The 20,800-nt window shown below is 37.9% G+C and overlaps 1 protein-coding gene and 1 non-coding gene across 2 annotated transcripts in view; one reads left to right on the top strand and one right to left on the bottom strand.

Annotated features, from left to right (window-relative positions):
• Window positions 1-20,800, top strand: part of WWTR1 (WW domain containing transcription regulator 1) — a 116,501-nt gene that overhangs the window by 6,621 nt on the left and 89,080 nt on the right. The window lies entirely within an intron of this gene.
• On the bottom strand, window positions 3,227-3,345 carry LOC111734126. The gene has a single exon (XR_002778323.1). It is a non-coding gene; the product is annotated as a 5S ribosomal RNA (ribosomal RNA).

Raw genomic sequence — 20,800 nt, 5'->3', positions numbered from 1 at the left:
AATTATATCATAGTAAAGTGGTTTCAAGGAGGAAAAGAGCCAGGGTGCTTCTTATTGCCTTTCTCTTATAGCGATTGATTGGAAATAAATTGGTGTGGAGGTTTGAGGCAACACTGAGTCTCATTTTTTGTTTGTTGATGACTGAATTAAGACTTGTAGGAATTACAGCCTTGTATATCATCCCCACCTTCTCTTTCCTCCTTCAATTAAATATCTAACCACAGGAGAGTGTGATGGAAGTAAAAGAATTGACTAATCAAGGGGATAGTTTTTTTGATGAGTGATTTGGAAGACTGAGGACTGAAGTAATTAGCTTATTATTGAAGGGTAAATTTTGATAGGATGGTTCTTCTGCTGGTCTTTGGGGGGTCTTGAACATTTTACTGCATTGAAATATTGATAGAGCAGTGTTTTCCAAAGTATATTCTTTAGAATCCTAGTCCATTCAGATGCTTCTGGACCAGTAGGTTTAGAATATGTTGTATGCTCTATCTCTCTCTTGGAATTCACAATATACATTAAAGACTCTAAAGTCGCTTATTACAAAAACTAGTTTATTTTTGTTGAAGCTAATATTTCACAAACTTATTTGACTTTTGAACATTTTTATTACAACTGTCATGTATACCATCCACTCAGGAGTATTCTGTAGATCACACTTTGGGAAACCTTTTTGTGACCTTCACTATTATTATTATAGTTGAGAGTTTCATGTTTGAATCAAGTTATAGTTTTTCTTTTCAGTGTGCTTTGTGCATATTTTCATTTATATTTCTTGACTTAATAGTTAATTACCAAAACTTAGAGGTGAGAAATGGTCCTCAATGTCAGACGAGTGGGATATAACATAAGAAAAACAACAATTACAGTGCAGTTTGACAATATCATAATCCCGGTTTTATTTTAAAAAGTGTGTGTGTGTGTGTGTGTGTGTGTGTGTGTGTGTGTGTGTGTGAAATAGAAGGATACATACCAAAATGTGTACAATGGTCATTTTGGGATTAGGGATGATTTTTCTTGTCTACTTTCTGCCTTTCCGTATGTCCCAGATGTCCTACTGAATTAACATATATTTCTTTTTAAATTAGCAGTGGGGGAAGGGAGACTGATGGAGGGGAGTTATAAAAATTGCAGGAGAAAGAAAGTGAAGAATCAATGAAATAATGGATTTGGGTTGGTGTGGAGCGTGGGGGAATCTTAGCTACAGCTCAGCACCTGAAGCCTGAAGCTCTCTTTCTTAGAATTCTAGCTGTTATTTAATGTTTCATCGAGGTACAGCAGATGATATATAAGAAAAGAAAAAACGATGTTCACTTGTTTGGTGCTGTTAGATGAAGTGAAATCAGGGAATACATGCACAGTACTTAGTGCTGTGCCTGGATCAGTAAGCCTGTTGAAAGTTTATTACTGTTACTGTTCCCAGTTGAGGTGGTGATGGGACTGCAATCTCCCAGGACCTTTCCTTCGTGGTACTTAAAAGATCATTAGTCATTTCAGCGTTTGCAACAAAATATCATCGAACGCCTCTTGAGTGCTAGTATCATGCAGTATGCTGTGAGGGGAGAAATGTGTGCCAGGTTTTCCAACAGTCTAGCTAGGAAGAGAAGGAGAACACAGACAAAATCAGGCTAAATAGCTGCCTTGTGACCTGTGGGGCAATAGAGCCTAGAGTAGCTGCTCTCCGTCTGTTGGAAGCTCTTGTGAGGTGTGTGATAAGAAGGCAGTTGTTTCTATTATGGTTACAGGTCTGAAATTTGCATCTGTACTGAATTTTTTTGGTTTCTCCCATTGGTTATGCTCCCTCTGGCTTCGGAAACTTGGCACAAGCTGTTACCTGTGCCTGGAACATTATTTTCCTGCTTTTCGCCTGGTTAACTCTTATGCTACCTTTAGGCATCAGTTTAGATGCTACTCCTGCAGGAGGTTTTCACTGACTTACAGCCCCCACACTAGTTTAGATGCTCCTGCTAGGTTGTCCCAGAGCCCTCTGTGTCTCAAAGCCATAGAACAACTGCCATATTACTATTTAATTACTTCTCTTTTTTACTGCAGTGTAACCTCCATGAGGGCAAGAATGATGTTTGTCTTGCTTGTCATTGTATAACCTGAACACAGTGCCTGGCACATAGGTGCTTGATAAGGAAGAAATGCTGTAATATTTTCTTTTAGCCATTTGTATTGCAAGCGCACACACTGAAATTCTTCATAGAAATCTACCATGTTTGGGAATGTAGTTCCATCATGTCTATACCCCTTGGACTGAAAGTTTAGAATCATAGCTCAACATACTAAATGCAGTGGAGTGGAAGATGGAAGAAAGGTGGGAAGTGTTCAGCGAAACCTCTGTAAAGGTGTTTAGATATAAATGGAGCCTTGGAAAAATGGGAAGAATATGGGTGGGCGGGCAAAGAGGCCTTCCAGGAAAGAGTGGATAGTAAGAGAAGTGTGGAGGCAGAAATGGTAAGGGTATGTTTTTGAGGCCAAGAAGCACCTGGCCTGACTTGGGTTAAAAGATAAGTGTTGGTCGGTAGGTGACTCTGAATCCTACTGAGTCTTTAGAACCTCAGCTGGGATGGGCAAACTGACGTTTTACTATTAAATGTCAATTTCCTCATCCCTTAATTCTGAGATATGCCAATCCTAACTTTATCTGAATGTAGCATAAGACCTCGCCATTGTCCCCTATGTTGAAATCTTCCTAGTTGTTTAGGGAACTAAGTGTTTATACTAAAGAGTCTGAAATGATAGAGCCTCCTTTGATAGCAGTGCACCCATCTGCGTGTCCATCCATAGACCATCAATCTGTCATATATTTAGTTTAGACTGTGCAGTTTCCACAATAATGGGTGATCTCTGCTTTTTGACTCAGGCCCACCCTCAATGAATCTGCTATGTCTGCTTGTAAATGAATAGCTTGTGGGTCTGGTTGTTCCCAGAATACTCTCTTGTGGTTTTGGACAGTTTCTCAGTACTTCTGAGGCTGATCAACTGGGCACAGACAAAATTGAGATTCTGCAACCACAGTTAACCCAAGGCCCACCTAGTCCCTGTCCCCTAAGGATGCCTGGCTGAGAGGCCAAGTAGCCTCCCTTTCAGGAGCATCCTTCCTAACCTCTTAGTGAAGCTCATTGAAGCCTTTTCAAACTCAGTCATGATGCTGAATCACAGGTTAATTAATGTTTTCAGATGACTTCTTTACTTTCTTATTTTTTATTATTTTTTTTAACATCTACAGCACCTGGTATTCCTACGTGGTCTCCCATCCAAGTATTAACCAGGCCCGACCCTGCTTAGCTTCCAAGATCAGACGGGATCGGGCGTGTTCAGGGTGGCATAGCTGTAGACTCAGATGACTTCTTTAAATTGAAAACTTTCTGATAGGTAATATATATAGGTAAATGACAAAAATTCAAATAGTATTTGAAATAGTACCAAAGCATATACTATGAGGAGTCTCTCTTCCACCCTCCCCTGTCCTCTGGTTCCCTCCCCAGAACACCAGTTTCTGTTGTCTTTCCAGAGAAATGCTCTGTGAGTACAAGCATGTATATGTATATGTAAATTAAATGGATATACCCACCTAGACTATTTTCATTATATTACAAATGGTACACACTCTTCTGTACCTTCCCTTTTTTCACTTGGTGTTCATTTCTCTTCTGTACATAAATATCTGCTTTATTTCTTTAAGGAGTATATAGTATTCCATTGTATGGATGTACTGTAATTTTTAAAAACTGATCCCCAATCTGTGGACATCTAGGTTGTTTAATTCTAAAATAATGTATGCTTAAACACCACCGGAGGAAGGAAAGTGGAAAATAAATTCTTCTGATCTTCCCTGGATCCCTATTTAGGGAGAACCATTAGTAACACTTTATCCAGAGATATTCTTTGCACAAAGAGTTTCTAGCTAATTTATTTTCTCTCTAGCTTATCTATCTAATTTACCTATCATCAACTGTTCTGCCTATTAATCAGTAGACCTACCTCCCTTACATACGGGTGATACAGTCTGGCAAATACACTGACTAGTTAGATGGATGCCCTACCAATCATAATTAATGGCATACCAGTGTGAAGTAGCTGATCTTCTGTTTCAGTGCTACTCAAAGTGTGGTCCAAATTATGATACCAGTGTGCAAATGTATCTGGTACGTGACGAGCTAGATACAGAAGTAAAGAGTGTTTAGAAACTTTTATAGCAAAATGACATTGTTGTGACATCCAAGCACCTGATCAATGGGATTGTCTTGTGGAACAGGGTAGTTTGGGTGTGTCAAACTTCTGTGGTGAGTCACTTGTAGCCCAAGCTACGTTCAAGCCATTTACAATAAAGTCATGTACTGGTCTTGACAGATTGAAAAGGAAGAACACTGGTCTTTTACCACAGATAGTTTGAGAATCACCGATCTATCTTTTCTCTTAATTCTCTTAATTATACTTATCTATGTATCCATCTATCCATCCATCCATCCATTTACCTACCTATCATTTTATTTTTCCATCCATCCTTTTAACTCTCTTTTATGTATCAACCAATCAATTAATCATATCTGTCATTAACAAGAGTAATCAATCTAAGATATTGAATAGTGAACCTCAATATGGAAACAAATTCTATGGCACAAAGGTTATATATGATCTATTCCCCAGTACATAATATATTTCATGTCTTTGCGGCCCCTATGCTAACTCATTGTTTTAAAGATATGCTTTGTCATATTTCATTTCTGAACAATGAAGAGAAATCTAAATTCTGTTGTGTGTGTGTATGTGTGTGTGTGTGTGTGTGTGTGTACATGTGTGTGTGTGTGACTACTCTACCTGCAAGCATTGCTAGCTACAGACTCAGTAATTAATTGTAGTGATGAGAAAAACGTACATGCTGGGTTGTTTTTTAAAAATATATATTCCTTTGTGGTGGGTTTTCTGCAAATGTTAAGATACTGAATATTTGTCTTTCTCCCAATTTGTCAATGAAAAACATTTCTTGACCTAGGTGTTCAAAGGCTGAGGAAGCAGATACAGTAACCCATCAACAAGTAGAAAATGCAAGCAAATGACAAATGTAACTAAATGAACAGACATAACTTTTTCTGACATGATTTTATTTTAGTATTTATTTTTAAAAGCTGGCTTTTTAACATAGTCTTACCCAAAAAAATTAAAGCAAAGAGCATTTTCTCAATCCATTGAGATTTTGCTTCCTGGCAATTGTCAGTTTGGCTCAAATAAACTCATAAAGATTCTCTCAAAAAAAAACAAAACAAAACATTAAAGCAGGACTGAAGGATATAAAGTGAAAAGTAAGAGTACTTCACTCATTGGTTTTACTCATGTGTAACCACCATTCACAATTGCTTGTGTGTCTTCCAGGGGTTTATTATGCATACATATGATTTCACTTATAATGACATCGGATGGTTGTTTTGGTTTTGTGGGAACTATAGTTTAGGTGGTCTTTGTTTCCGGTTGACCCTCACAAAACCTCAGGACTGAATAGAGTGTTGGTATGGATTAAATTATGGAGAACTGGATGTGCTGCCTGATGGGGAGGTCTTAGGGTGAAAAGCTTTGTTGGGGTAACTATAGTTCACAGACTGGGATTTAGCTTTGTGGTTCAAGAAATTGATGTCCTTGGTACTACAAAATGGATCAGGTTTTAGAGGATGTCTGATGTGGGCTGTACTGGGATGGAAAGGGATAGAAATTTTAACTGCCGTTTCTGAGTTCACAAGCAATGACTTGAATATTCTTCCATCCTGGAATGAAGTACTCATAAGAGTGGCTTAATTGCTGGGAAGTTGCTTTGGTGGTGCTGAAAAGGGAAGAAGTGAAATCATTTTAGAGATACTAAAAAGGTAAATTTGACAGGATTTGGTGATAGATTAGATAAGGGCGGCAAGGAAAAGATGTGGAAAGGAAGATTTGCAGGCTGTATAATGGCATGAATGATGGTGTCTCTAATTGTAACAAATAGTACTGGAAGATTTAGAAAAAGTTGAGAAATTTTTTAACATGTTGAGTTTGAGGTGACATTAAGATATCCAAGGGAGATATATAGATACATTTTAGTTAACTAATCTATATCCAGATAATTAATAATAGATATATTAGTTAACTAATCTATCTCCAGATAGATTACTAATCTCTATCTATTTATATCTGTATAACTAGTTAACTATAACCATGTATATGTATAATTATTCAAATGCAGGTGTGGATGAGATCCCTTAGAGAGAAAGAGAGAGAGAGAGAGAGGAGTTACAAATAGAGTGAGAGAAAAGAGAAGTCCTGAGAGATCCTGTAAAGGAGATGGAGAAGAAACAGCTAGAGATATAGCACGAAATCCAGAAAGTAGTGCATGAAATCCAGGGAAACTCAAGAAGGAGGAATGGTTAATTCTGTGGCTTGTTTCTCAAAGGTCAAGGAAATTAAGAACTGAAAAATGTCTAGTGTATGGTTTTGCCACTGAGGCCATTTCTTTTCCACAGGTAGGGCAAGGGCAGAGGCCTGGGGTACTAATTTATATAATCTAGTTTTTGATTAAGAAAAATGAAGACATAAGCATCTTAGGTAAGGTTCGTCCCACCAACTCCTGTATACTCTGCAGTAGTGGTCTCGAACATTTTGGTACCAGGGACTGGTGCTCCTATGAGAGTACAATGCCTGATGACCTGAGGTGGAGCTGAGGTGGTGATGCTAGTGCTGGGGAGCAGCTGCAAATACAGATGAAGCTTCGATCGCTTATCTACCACTCACCTCCTGCTGTGCGGCCCAGTTCCTAACAGGCTGCAGCCCAGGGGCTTGGGGACCCCTGCTGTATGGTGTTCCTGCTGAGGAGCATGATTCTCACACTGTACAGATCCAATGCCATGTAGAAGAACCATACATTTGCTTCTTTAATTAAACATCCTGTTAAAACGAGATCTGAAATCAGTTTTATAACTAACCGAGATAAGTTATAAGACTTGGTAAAAATATTACTCTAATTGATATGATAATCACTTGCTGTGAGGAAAATTACAGTCTCCAGTCCTAGCTGTGGTAAAAAAAAACCCTTGTCACAGTTTGTGGCTCACAGAACTGTTATTGCTGGGACGTATCATACTCAATTGCAGCCATAAATATAGCAGATTATGTTTGGAGAGTATCAATTAAAAATTTATGTTTCAGAATATTATGTAACTATAGTTCCAGATAAATATTTATCTTTGCTATCTTTGTTTCTCTATTTTCCGGAACTGATTTTGATACTTGGAATTAATGCAGGTAAATGTCCAGGCCAGAAGTAGATAAAACATGTTTGATTATATCAAACTGGTTTGAGTTAGAGTTTGGATACGTTTTGTAGTTAGCTGGTAGTTAAAAGGCTATTCTGTTCCATTTTGGTATGGAAGTACCTGGTGGCCTTGTTACTGGTTTGGGACTTGTATAAACATATGAATTTAGTAGGAGGAATTAAGAATCATAAAATAATTAGTCAAATTCATTGCTGCTCATAAAATTACCTATGTTTTCTGAAGACACACTCTCTATTGCAGTTGTCCTCATTTTCATGGGTCTTTGTTTTATGTACTATGTGAAATATAAGCCTATGCATATAAAACTTTTGCAAATTTAGAGTCCTTTTACATAATTATATCATCCAACATATATTTGACTATTTGTCCATTTTAACATAAAATTCAATCATAAATATATATTGTTGAAAACTTGAAGGAGAGACAGGAATGGAGAAAAGATTGGTTACTTAAAAGTTAAGCTGTATCCAAGTGTATTTTTAAAATATAATCTTTTTTCCTCAGACTTTCAAAAAAATTTAGTTATCTATGATCTGAAAAAAGTTAAACTTGAGTTTACTGATCTTGCATTTCTGTAAGTATGGAGCCGTCAAGGGGTATGCCTTGTGTTTTGGAAAGCTGAGCTCTTCAGTGAAGGTCTGTAACCCACGTGGTACACAGTGGAGCCATTGTTCTTTCTGTTTGTGGCTTACATGTTAATAACTATTGAGTAGTCTGAATGATTATTAACAGATACTGAACAGTAGGAGCAGAGTAGAATATAGAGTCATTATGGACAATTTGGAGTGTCAACATTAAAGAAATGATTTTAAAAGTTAGATCTAGAATTGTTGAAGCTTTTGCTTGAAACTGGCAGGTGAGTAGAGCAAGGGATGGACCCACACAGCCTTTTTTAATTATTAGCCAGAGTGAAGTGAGTCAACTTTTACCAGAGTGCTTTTTCATTTAACCTAATAACTGGCCAACCCTAGTTAATTGGTTGAAAACCATTTAAGGACTCAGGTTTCCCAGTTGCACATGATTTTGGAATGTCCAACTTGCCTCATGTTGGTGAATAAAAAGGCCACGGTGTGACTAATTAAAGTGCATTGTCCATATTCCCCTTAAAGCAGCAGGTATCAGGAACAAGTTAAGTTTTAAGAGTTCTCGGAAGATCTTTCTAAGGCCTGGTAAACATATTGGTGACTGGTACGTATCTATTTGGAGTCTAGTTTTGAGAGCTGCTGAAAAAGAGTATTATAAACTTCCAAGTGAGCATGGAGGTATAAATTGATATTGTTGAGATGCTTCAGCTGAAGTGAAAGTTTATATTTACTGACACATATTACAAATGGGTTTTTAAAACAATGTCTGTTTTGTACAGCGAGGATAAAGTCTCCAAGAGTAAAACAGAATATCGTATTGTGGAACAAGATGAAAGGATATTATAAAATAAATAATATCTAATGCCATTAAAATATAAGGTTTCCTTTCCAAAATGTAATTATGAACTTCTAAATGAATGTTTTAAAAATCTGACTTTACTTTGATTTGTCCAGTGACTTGATACATAAAGTGATAATGACTCTGAATATGTCGAGATCTAGACTACTACACTAAATAATACATCTGTATAGTATGTACAAGGTAAATGAACCTCAAATGACATTCTGTTTTAGTGGTAGCATAGAAAATGTTTTTTATTGTAATAGGTCAAAAGTAGTTCATTGGCAATAAGCAAAATGTTTTTATCTGTCAGTTTCTAAGACTAGATTAACATGTTCAATACAGACTGTATTGGTTCTAACATTTATTCATACACAAAATCATTCGTCAATGAAAATCAAGGAGGAAATATAAGTTAAGGGATAAGCTATAGAAACATTTAAAGAATCCTAGAATTTGTGAGCATGGGGATCTGATAAGTAGTTGAGGTTATTTTGCTATTGCTCTGAATGGATTTTGAACACAAGGAGAGATTACATAGAATTAAAAATTGTTGGTTCTGATCCTAGTGGAGAGGCATTTATTTGAATACAGTGGGGAGGACCAATAATGTTGCCTAAAGGGATATTGTAAGAAAGGTAGGCATTATTCTTGTGTAAACAGGGCTACCTGAATAATGAGACCCAGGGAGCCCTGTTGTAGTGTTTCATGAAGTTATAACATTTCAAAGGTGAACTTCGGGGGAGGTGGTGTGTTGAGAGGCAGGGAAGATAATAGAATAAGTTGAATAAGTGTCCAGAAAGATAAGGTTTATAAAAGACTGTGAAATGCTTGTAGATGTCCTTGTTACAAGACCAGAAATGTTCCCTGAGTGGTTTATGGGAAGAGGTTACTTTAGTCTGCTCAGAGTAACAAAGAAGAATTATTTATTCATTTTGAAGACATTTTAAAGAGTGGCCTTTGGATACCACCACTAGAGCTTTTTGGAATGAGCTGACTTGAAAGCAGAGAGACTGTATCTAGGTCTCTTTAGGTGACATTGTGTCACAGCAACCCAAAGGTAAAGTATCTGACTTCATTCCAACTTGCTGGCTGCATGGAGATGCCCAGATCTCCATTTGAACTAGTGTTCTAGTGTTTTTGCTCTCAAGCCTGATGGTAGTGGGGCCGGCTTTGATTTGCTTCCTGTCTGCTTTGGGTGAATTTAAAAACTTGTTTGTTTCTCCCGTCATCATCCGCCTGGGCCTTACCCATAATTTCTGCACTTTGATTATGGAGGTTATTATAGGACAAGAGCTTCTTTGTAAAAGAGCATGTTTAATACTCTGGGGTCTAGCGTGACTAGTGGATATAAATTGTATGGAAGCAGTTAAACTGTAAGGAAATGTCACGTAGGCTGAATTTAAACTTACAGACTTGTGGCACTGATTTTTTTTTTTTTTAAACTTATACAAGGAAGGGTGGAGAGAGAAAAATAAAAGAAGGGAGAAGTGAAATAGGCCAAGACAATGAGGGAAGCACATGCAGAGACAAGAGAAAATGCGTCATTTTTGTTATTTGGTTAAAAATCCAAAGTCCGGAGCCAGCATTATGCTAATGCAGTTGCCCTTCACATGAACTCTTTGGCAATACAAATATCAGAGAATTATACTCTACTTGAGGGCTTTTATCCCTTTCTAGTCGGTCACCTTCATCTCAAGATTATGTGTATGTAACAGTGGAGTGATTTTTTGGGAAGATGTTAACAAACTTGCCTGAAGACAGCCCATAATAATTGTAAATGTTCATGTGCCTCTTTGGCCTCCAGTTTTCTCTCTATTTTATGCTCGTGGCCTCTGCATATTTCGTAGAGAGAGGCTTTGGACTTCTGATTGAGTATGTGTCATTTCTCTCACTGGTCTGGAATATCCTCCATCTTTTCACTTGGTCTGTTAAGACTCAGCCAAACCAAACTCCTCTCTAACACCTTATTGGACCAACCAGCTAAAAGGGATCTCTTCCTCCTCCAGATTCCCATAGTAATTTGATATGTATGGATAATTTGGCAATTAATCTTTTCTCTTGTCCATTAAATTGTATAAGTCTTGTTCAATGAATGGGTTTATTTAATTTTCCCAACATGTCAACTCTTAGAATATGGACCTGGTGTTGTGTCGTCCTTCATGCCCAACATACACTGGTACCAAGGAATATTTGGTGAGATCATTGCCAATATTGAACATGCTGTTGAAATAATCAAAATGTTACTGGGTCATCAGAGGCAGAAATGGATGCTTTTAGGTTAGATGTAATAGTTTGATTTGAAACCGAATGCTAGAAATAATAGACAACCTTGGTTACTTGTTCCAATGGAGAGTGCTCATGCTTTCTTTTCATTCTTTATCCTGTGAACTCCTTTGCGACTAGAACCAAATCTTATCTCCCTTGTACTTATCCAGTGCCTGGCGTAATGCCTGGCACACATAGTAGGAGTCCAGTTAATATTTACTGAAAGAAATATAAATGAATTTCTATATCTCCATTATTTAGATCATCTGGTGCTTCTTTCCTAATACGTAACCCAATAGGTATTTATTGAGCACATACTATATGTCAGGTACTGGTACTGTGCTTAGCATACTGGGTACACATAAAGTATATCATACTTTGGAACATTTTATTCTTTGTATTTAATTATTAGTCTAACAATAAATTCTAAGAAATTATTCCTTCAAACAGAACAATGGTGATCCAAGAGAGGAAAAGTTGCTGGGAATAATCCAGTATATGTATCTATTCCCAGATTATTTCTAAATTCTACTTTATGCTGGAAATATAGCTCCCCACTCCACCTCCCTCCTCTTCTCCTCCCCTTTTCTTAAAATTGTAAGCTTTCCAAATAGAGCTGGAGAGGTAGTAGGTAGTAGGTAGTAGGTTTAGGTTTCAAAGGATTTTTCAGGATGCAAAGTAAATAAGGGGAATTTGAGTTATCAACAAAATTGTAGTTAAGCAGATTAATTGTGTCAGTAGTGAATACAGAGATGTCAGAGGAGCTAGTTAGTAGCAAGTATTTAAACTCAGCTTCAAGTTCATTCTCAGTGGTATCTTTATCATCCACAAACAAACTTGAAAAGAAGTTTAGCCAGATAAACCTATGAGAAATGATTTTCTTGGGAACATCACATTATAAATTGTATATCTATTATTGATATCTTTATTATAAAATTTGGCTTTGGCTCGTTTATTCTTGACATGTTCCTTAAGGTCACACAGAACCAGGATTTAATATTATCAGATTTTCAGATCTCTGAAGACTGGAAAATGAGCCTCCTTCTGGCCAGAATAAAGAGAAGAAGAATTTAAAGTTTTAAACCACATTTACTTTACTCATAGATGGTAATATATTTAAATATAACAGTATCTATTTTTTAAGTTTTTAAAATTGCCCAAGCTATATTTTATTTTAAGAAATCCAGCCAGGGACCATCTCTCTTGACTCTTTACCCTAGTCCTGATCATTTCTCCGCCTGGGAAGCTGAGCCTCCTTTTCAGTTCATGGTCTGTCCTTCAGACTTACATACATGTGCACGTAGAAATGCGTGATTCAGATTTTTTTTACTGTGTTGTAGCTCAACTTCCTTTTTTTTTTTTCACTTTAAAGTATGTTTTTCCATGATAGTAGCTAGAGCTCTACCTTATATATTATTATGCCATCATATGGCTGTACCACAGTTTATTTATTTGTTTTCAAAGTAATGAGACTGTTTTAAGCCTCATTTGAAAAACTTGGTATAAATCGAATTCTTACTTCATCTGAGTTTTTCATCATTTTGAAGGGAGACAGTCTCAAAGACATGAGAATCAACAAGTTCAGTTACTAAAATTATATTACATTTGTATGATAGTTTAAAACTTAAAATATATGGGCATTATATGGCCAGCAGTCTTACGAATATGCATGGGGGGTGGGCGGGTGCAGTGAGTGGGCACACCACCACATTATCACGACCACATGAAGATGAGGGTAGAACAGAACTCTGTTCTGATTTCTGTCACCCAAGCTCTTTGATCAAGATTACAGACTGTTCCTTCCTTCAGTGCTGGAAAGGCAGGGATCTCTCCTCTCCCGTGGTATAAAAGCCCTGCCTAGAGCTTTCTGGCCAGCATTATCGGTTCAAGGTTTGGCCTCACAGTCTTTTATTTAAGTTACGATGAGACAGGAATGGTGAGGAGATACTGTGGCCAAGCCCGGAGGGCGAACTACTAGGAAGCAGAGCAGGAAGGAGGCTCAGCAGTTCCGGGGTCGGAGGCAGTGCCTGGAAAAGGCAGCCTTGGAGTGGTGAATGCCAGCTAAGCGTTACTTTAGGGTACTGGCTGCTTTTTAAACAGGAGCTCTGCTGGCCTGCCTGTGGAACACCAGCTTGTCTGGTCCAGGGTCTTTCACTTGCTTCTGTGGGGTGCTCACCAAGCATGTTGTTCGGCCATTTATTGTGCATAGATGTTGGTAGGGAACAGTCACGATTCTGTTTTCCGGCCTGTTTCTCCCAGAAGAATTACCCTCAGAGGCAGGGAGCATGTTTTATTCTTTCTAGGGATGAATGAATGGGGAAAAGCAAGTGAAAAAGAAAGCTTGATGGGAGATAACGAGATTTTTCTTTGTCACTGCTATTATCTTCAGAAGCTGGGTCACAGAGATCTTAATATGAATTTACATGTATTTATTTAACAAACATGTACATAGCACTTACTCAGCACCAGGCATTGTTCTAAGCATCGCCCACATTTACTTTTCTCAACAAATATTTGACAGAAACACTGTTTTTATCCCTACTTTACTCAGGATGCCGAGACACAGAGCATTTAAGTAACTTGACCAAAGTTACACAGCTAGTAAGGATTTAAACCCAGGCAGTCTGGGCCCAGAGTCAGTGCCCTGGTTGTCCCTCTTTTCTCTGCCACAGGTCTCGAATGGTTGGATTTTGTTTTTTCTCTGGCATGATCTCTCATTCTTCCATCCTCTCCATTCCCATTGCCCCAGCCTGGTGTGTTGATACTTCATTTGCAGATTACAACACAATGGCCTCTGACCTCAATCTCTTGCACACCATAGCCAGGCTCATCTTCTGTAAAGTCAGCTTGCATCTTGTCATTCTCCACTTCAGAACTCTCCCTGGCATCCTGTCCTGTTGGGACTGAACTCCCGCCTGTTTATCCATTCACCTAGTAATGGGACTGTAATGTTATTTAACTCTCATCTGCAAGACCTGATATAAATCGAATTCCCACTTGCCAGGGCCTTCCCTGTAGTGCCCTCATCACCTCCTGCCTGATTCTTCAGCTCTTATGGCCTTTACCTGTTTTGAACCCAATGCTACAGGCTGTTGGGTATAACTTCGCTGTTTCAGGCTTGAAAAAGCCCAACTATAGCTAAGCTCTTCGGAGGCAGGGATGAGAGTCTCCCATTATTCACAGCCTGGCACTGAATCGCGTACCCAGGAGACACCGAGTAGTAGGTCTAGTAGGCAGAGCACATTGGTACACTGATTTAGACGCTAATATTGGAGTTATTGCTACGTTTCTCATCTTTAAAAGAGAAACTTGAAAGAGATAATAGCTGAGGTCTCTTTTAAGTTTCTTAACCAATTATATTTATTTTTAAATAACTTTATTGAGATATAATTTATTTACCTTATTTTACCCATTTAAAGTGTACAATTTAATGGTTTTTAGTATATGCAGAGATATATGCAACCATCACCATAAATTTTAGAATGGTTTTATTATTACAAAGAGAATCCTTTATTACCTAGATACCTTATTAACTGTCACCACCCCTACACACACACACATACTCTCATCCGCCCAGCCTTATGTAACCACTAATCTACTTTATATCTCTGTAGGTTTTCCTATTCTAGATATTTCATATAAATGGAATCATATATTATATGGGCTTTGTGACTGGTTTCTTTTGCTTGGCATTGCGTTTTCAAGATTTATCCATATTGTAGAATATATCAGTATGTCATTCCTTTTTATGAGTGAATAATTTTCCATTGTATAAATGTATCACATTTTGTTTATCCATTTGTCTGTTGTTGGACATTTGGGTTGTTTTCACCATTTGGCTAATTACACTTATTTTTGAGGGGAAAAAGGCTTTCCCTGCGGTGGTTTCTATAATCGTCAACAGCAGTTTCCCTCTGCTGCTTTAAAAGTGGGACTCAGGGCCTGGCGGCTGTGTCTGTGCTCATGGACAGGTGGTTGGAGACTTGGTCGTGAGTGGCAGGGAGCAGTCACAGGGAGTACTTTTGAGTTTTGGAGTCAGACGTTCTGATTTGAATCACAGCTCTGCCACTCGATGAGCTTGCATAACTTCAGCAAGCCCAATTTCCTCATACATGGAAACTGCCTTGCCTTCTTCATTAGAGTCAGAGTCATACTCGAAAGGGAGTAGAACCTGGGGCAACTTGACCAGTGGGGAGGGACTTCATTATGGCTACAAAAATAAATTAATAAATAAGTAAAAATAAAAGTTATAAAAAACAAGTGCTTAAAGTTGTCAATTTAGTAAGGCGCAGTGCCTCGCAGCCTCCCTACCAAGCATGGAGCACAGGGCCATCACCCCTGTTGCAGATGGACCTGCTTAGTCCTATTAGAATCATAAAATGCCTCCCCTGGCATGTGTTAATGGCCTCTCTTGGCTCTTGGGTCTAGATTTGTGCTCTGGTCACTACTTCTTTAGGCCATTTGAGAAGAATGACTATAGGGGATGAGAGGTTTTTCTGTTTTAGAGAAGAAGATATAGAGGAATTGAATTTCACTTTTTGTGGGTATGGGCAAGGAAGATGGAGTACTTCCTTTATAGGTTTTACCTGAAGATTGTTGTCTCATAGTGTGGCTGTATTTATGGTTATTATGTATCTATTACCTCTTATATTTGGGGTTTGTATGTGAAGACTGAAAAGCCCATTTTTGGTAAGTGGGTGAATAAGGGATGAAAGGTTAATATGATCCAAGCTTTCCTTGAGGATGGTGTTCATGAGAGGATCACTTATTTGGCTAGGGTTGTTACTAAGAATCAAAGAACCTTACAATTTTGGATTTTAGGCAAGACCTCCCTCCATACCCAGAATCACAAAAATATTTCTTATTGTTTAGAGTAAGTAGGTAGGTTTTAGAAATATATAACTCTTATATTTATAGCCGCAGACTTTTTGAAAGATTGGAAAGTAAGTCATTTTCTTCATCTGAACTCAGCTTCTACCCATGTACGTGGTAGGAGGTAGAGAAAACTTGTTGTGATGAGATACAAATCTTCACTTCCCCCGCTTCTAGGCTGGCTTCAGGTGAGTGGGGACAGGCCTTGCCCAGCATCTTCCCTACTAGTCTGAACTGTACACACAACAGTTGTGAACAGGTCGACATTCCCTGGCTGACCCAGTGACCAGATTTTGTGTGAGAGATCTTGATAAGAGAATATTTGTTTCTGGGGGACTGACACCCTTTTTTTCCCATTAAGTCTGACTTTTCCACCACTAGATTGTGACTCCTTTCAGAATTAAGTACAGCATAGAAACAGGGAGCAGTGAGTAAAGGAAATTTAGTTTACTGCATCCAAATGCAAATTGTGCAAAAAGAAATGGATGAGGTGAGAGTGGACATTATTCTTGGGTGACTTCAGAGCCTTCTGTTCTATGACATGACCGTGGAAAAGGAGAGTTTAAACATCTGAGTTACTAGCTCTTTTCATTACCTTAAGCATCCTAATTCTGTTTCCTGTTGGTCTTGAGGCCGAGGTACCCCAACTTACTTGCAAACTTCTGTTTGCCAGCCCAACCAGGGCAGAAAGGCTTGGACATGTGACTAGGCTGCACATCAAGTAACAAACCTTGGCCCTGTATTTCTGTCTCGTGGCTGCCTGGAAAATACAGTGGGCTGAGCAGGCCTGAGCTGGTTTGGAGGAAGAGCAAGAAGAAATTCTGATCACTTGTCATCAGGGGCGTATCCTGTCTTCGAGGTAGCCAGAAAAGAGTGTGGAGGTAGTAAATAGCCTCTGAAAATTTTAGATCTTTGTCTTTGGCTGTTGGTTTGAGATAAGTTGATGATTTTTTTCTGTCCTGTGTGAAAAAAACCTTTTTTCTGTCTCTTCTTGTTCATTGCTAGAGCTGGAAGCAGAAGCAAAATTTCAGACTCTCATTTCATACAAGTTATTTTGGGACCACCACTCATAATTATGGTTCACTAAAATATTAGGATATTACTCACTATAAAAATAATTTATAATGATAATTGGAATTTTTTTAAAAGAAAAAGACTCATGAAAAAAAATCTTAACATCCTAAGAACTTTACATTTTTTCCTATATGCTTATATATATATGTATGTGTATATATGTATACACACACACGCACACACACGTGCTTTTTGTATTGTTATATGCAATACACACACACACGTGCTTTTTGTATTGTTATATGCTTTCATAATCAAATATCCCAGAGTAGATGGGTTGGCTGACTTGAAAGGTTGGTTTTTTTTAAAATTTTTTAATATGTGCTGTTACCTAATTTAAAACTTATAGGGGTTTTTAATGCATTATTTAGGGTCGGTCATGTCTAAAACAAAAGATATTTCTCAAAGATTATTGTGGTGGAGAAAGATATCTTCATGGCTTTGTTTTATACCTCACCACGATGCTGGACAACAAGTTGCTGGTATTTGGAAAGTAGAAGAGATAAACTACTTTCTTCAGATTCAGAAATGACAAAGAACAGATGTGATGGTGGGGAAACCGCAGGATTCAATAGAAAGAGTCTTTAGAAGCCACATTCAAATTGTGGTTGGGGTTAGCTTTGCCTAGTGAGTTCCCTAACCAAAGAAATATTGAACTAGTTCTTAGATGATTTTTGAGGTCCTTCTATGTATGGGTGTAAGTATCCAAATAGATAGGCAGAAAGTACAAATATAAGTACTGTTATGAGCCTGATGGGCTCTGCTTTAGGATCAAAGACAAATATTTTGGTTTGATTGAGAAAGGACTGACTTTTTTTTTTTTTTTTTTTTTTAATATATTTTTTTTTTTTTTTAATATAAAGACCTTTATTTATTTAAATAGGGAGGCTGAGGTGACTTGAAAGTGCTGCAGGAGTTGGGGAAGACTTTTCCTTTTTAACTTATTTAAGGGAAAATGTTTTTCTTTTAATCTTTCCTTAAATTATTTGGCAGAGATGACTGCTAGAAGAATGATCTGTAAGACTTGTATCATTACATTAGTCTGAAATAGTTGGACTTGATCTAGATAGTCATTTTTCCAAACCTCTAAAAGCTCATTTTTTACTTCCTGTTGGCAAGGATACACATACTTCATCATATGGAAAAAGACTCCTGGGGGAAAAATGAGCCCATCATAAAAAGCAATGGGCAATACCAAGAACAAAATTTGACTTCAGTGGAAGTTATTTGTTAAATAGTGTCTGTTCTTTTGGGATTCCCTGCTGGCTTAATAATGGGATTTTTTATTATTTTTATTTTTTTTTATGCCTTTAGAATTGTTTTTAATACAATACTTTATAAAGACTCTTACAGGCTACACTATACAAAGAAAGAAGTGAAGACCTACCCTAGAGAGTTTTGTAAATCTTATCAATGATAAAAACCCTGGGGTTTCATGGGCCATATGGCATGGATGTCTTTGGTTGGTTTAGTACAAATTTTAACCAGTTTGATTTAGGGATACCGCTGTAGACACAGCACACTTTCTTCAGTTATTATCACCTGTTTCTCCTTCCTGGTTTCTCTGGCATTTCAGAGGGAGACACAGAAGGACTTGGTTTAAGGCAGTTGTCATACCTTCCATTCTCTTAAGCTTCCTCACTCCTAGGAGAATGATGTGTAGTTTCTTCCCATCAAAACTTTGTGTCTCTTTGCTCATTGCATTTTATTGCTCAGCATAAATTCAGGGTTGACTGCTCCACATGACACCCCACATGGCTGAAAATGGGGGCAAGTTTTTCCCAGGATTGTGGTCAGAAAGAAATGGAAAAAGATGATGAGTAGTCAACAACAGATGCTTACCCTAAGTAGGGCTGCCAGATAAAATACAGATGTCAGTTAAGTCTGAATTTCAGATAAATAATGGATACATTTTTAGTATAACTATATTCCAAATATTGCATGAGATACACCATACTAAAGTTATTTGTTATTTATCAAATTCAGATTTTACTGGGTAGCCTGAATTTTATTTGCTAAATCTGGCAACTTTAAGTCTCTAAGATACTTCTCATGTCTCATTTCACATTTTTTTGTTAGCTTCTAGCTTACCTGGCCTAAGATTTCTTTGCTTTGGAGGGAGTGGCAGGATATTACATTAGTGTGAACTAAGGGAGGACAAGGTAGGGCAAATAAAGTATTGGCCAAGCAGCTCCTTGGTGGCCTCAGGACAGAGTAGGTGTTCAACTACCTGTTCGCTATATGCCAAGGTTGAGCAATACCTTGTTTTTGATACTATTCTTAGATGCACCCCTATGTTCTATGTATTTCATCACCCCATCTGAACACACATTAAGTATGGGTGATTTTCCAGCTGATGCCCTTTTGTAGTCTTCATAGGCAAACATTTCTAGAACTATCTCTTGAAATTTGGAAAAGAGGAGTAGAATTTCATCTCTAACCAATAATACTGTGTCTGCTTTGGGGTTTTTAATGAGAATTATTTAAAGTAAACATTATTTTTACTTGTATGCTAAACATCACATTGGTTCTGGTCTGTGGTTTCTTTTTCATACTATAGAACATATATATATGTGTGTGTGTGATTACATACAAACATTCTCTTTAAATTCTGGCTCAAGTAAGTGAAGTTATTAGCTTGTTTTGTATAGTGACTTATTTCAACTGGATAGATGTTAGGTGAGAGAAAAAAAAAAACATAGGAAAAGGATCATGTAACACAAAAGATGCTTACCTGACAGGGTCTGCCCCTGGATGTTGCATCACTGTCTACTGCATTTTGACACTCTTTTTGGAGGCTCTGTTATCAGTTAGTAGGTTCCAGTAATAAATGTAGAGGATTGACAGAGTGACATTAATTTAGTTACAGTTGTTTCCTACTAAAATCTTCACATACACAATTTCCCCAATATAAGACCTTGTACCTTGGTTTGACTTGGAACACCATGTGTGATGTTTTTATTTCTTGAGCCTTGCAGGAAAACTCATTTGTCATGAGTGACAATTACTTTGCAGTCATTACTATGTGGTTGCAGCACATTCATTGCTAGGAATGGTTTATGGGTGTCACCTTGATCCATGAGCTCAACTGGGTGTCAGACATCTAGGAAGGGAGGGACTTGGTAGATACTTAAATGGGAGACAGGGTGCTGTATGGAGGTGTTAGTGATTAAGGAGGTGGCATTTGGGTTGAATCAGGGCATTTAGTGCTGTGCTTAGGACAATCATGTTTTCCTTATGAGAAAACACTTATTTGCATGTGGTCCTAATTTTCGCTTCATTGAAAACAAACAAATAAACCAAGACATTCTAACACATGTCTCAGAAGGCAGGGATTAAAAAGGGCAGAGTTGTCCATTTCACTAACAACCAGTCTTTTCTGAGAAGAGACTTTCTATGAAGATTAAGTGATTATGATTTATTTTTCTAAGTTTCATAAGAAATAAAATAAACCAGTTGCTTCTTAGCCCAAGATTCATATTTTTAGAAGGATGCAGAAAACTGAGTCTTGTGTGACCTACACCTCCAAAGTGATAATTACCTGTAGGGCTTGTAGAACGGAGGTTGGACCTTTGGTCAGGAACATAGCACAGAATGTAGAGTCCTCTCTCTTGTGTGAGTGAGAATGCGTCAATTAGGACTGTTCCAGCTGAAAGTGAAAGATGTTCAACTCACACTAACTGGTGCATATATCAAGTGAGGCTAAGATTGACTCCAGATCCGGGGACTACATCAGCATCACTTGGATTCCCATCTGTTTCCTTGGCATCTCTCTTCCCCTTGGCCACATCTGTTCTCCTGTTGGCAGGAGTGTGGGCTCAGGCAGACCTAGGCTTCCTGTATCCCAGATGAGC

This window comes from Pteropus vampyrus, unplaced genomic scaffold (assembly GCF_000151845.1).
Source record: "Pteropus vampyrus isolate Shadow unplaced genomic scaffold, Pvam_2.0 Scaffold814, whole genome shotgun sequence".
NCBI lineage: Eukaryota > Metazoa > Chordata > Mammalia > Chiroptera > Pteropodidae > Pteropus > Pteropus vampyrus.
The sequence above is the reverse complement of the archived record's forward strand: the minus strand, read 5'-3'. Positions and strand labels throughout refer to the sequence as shown.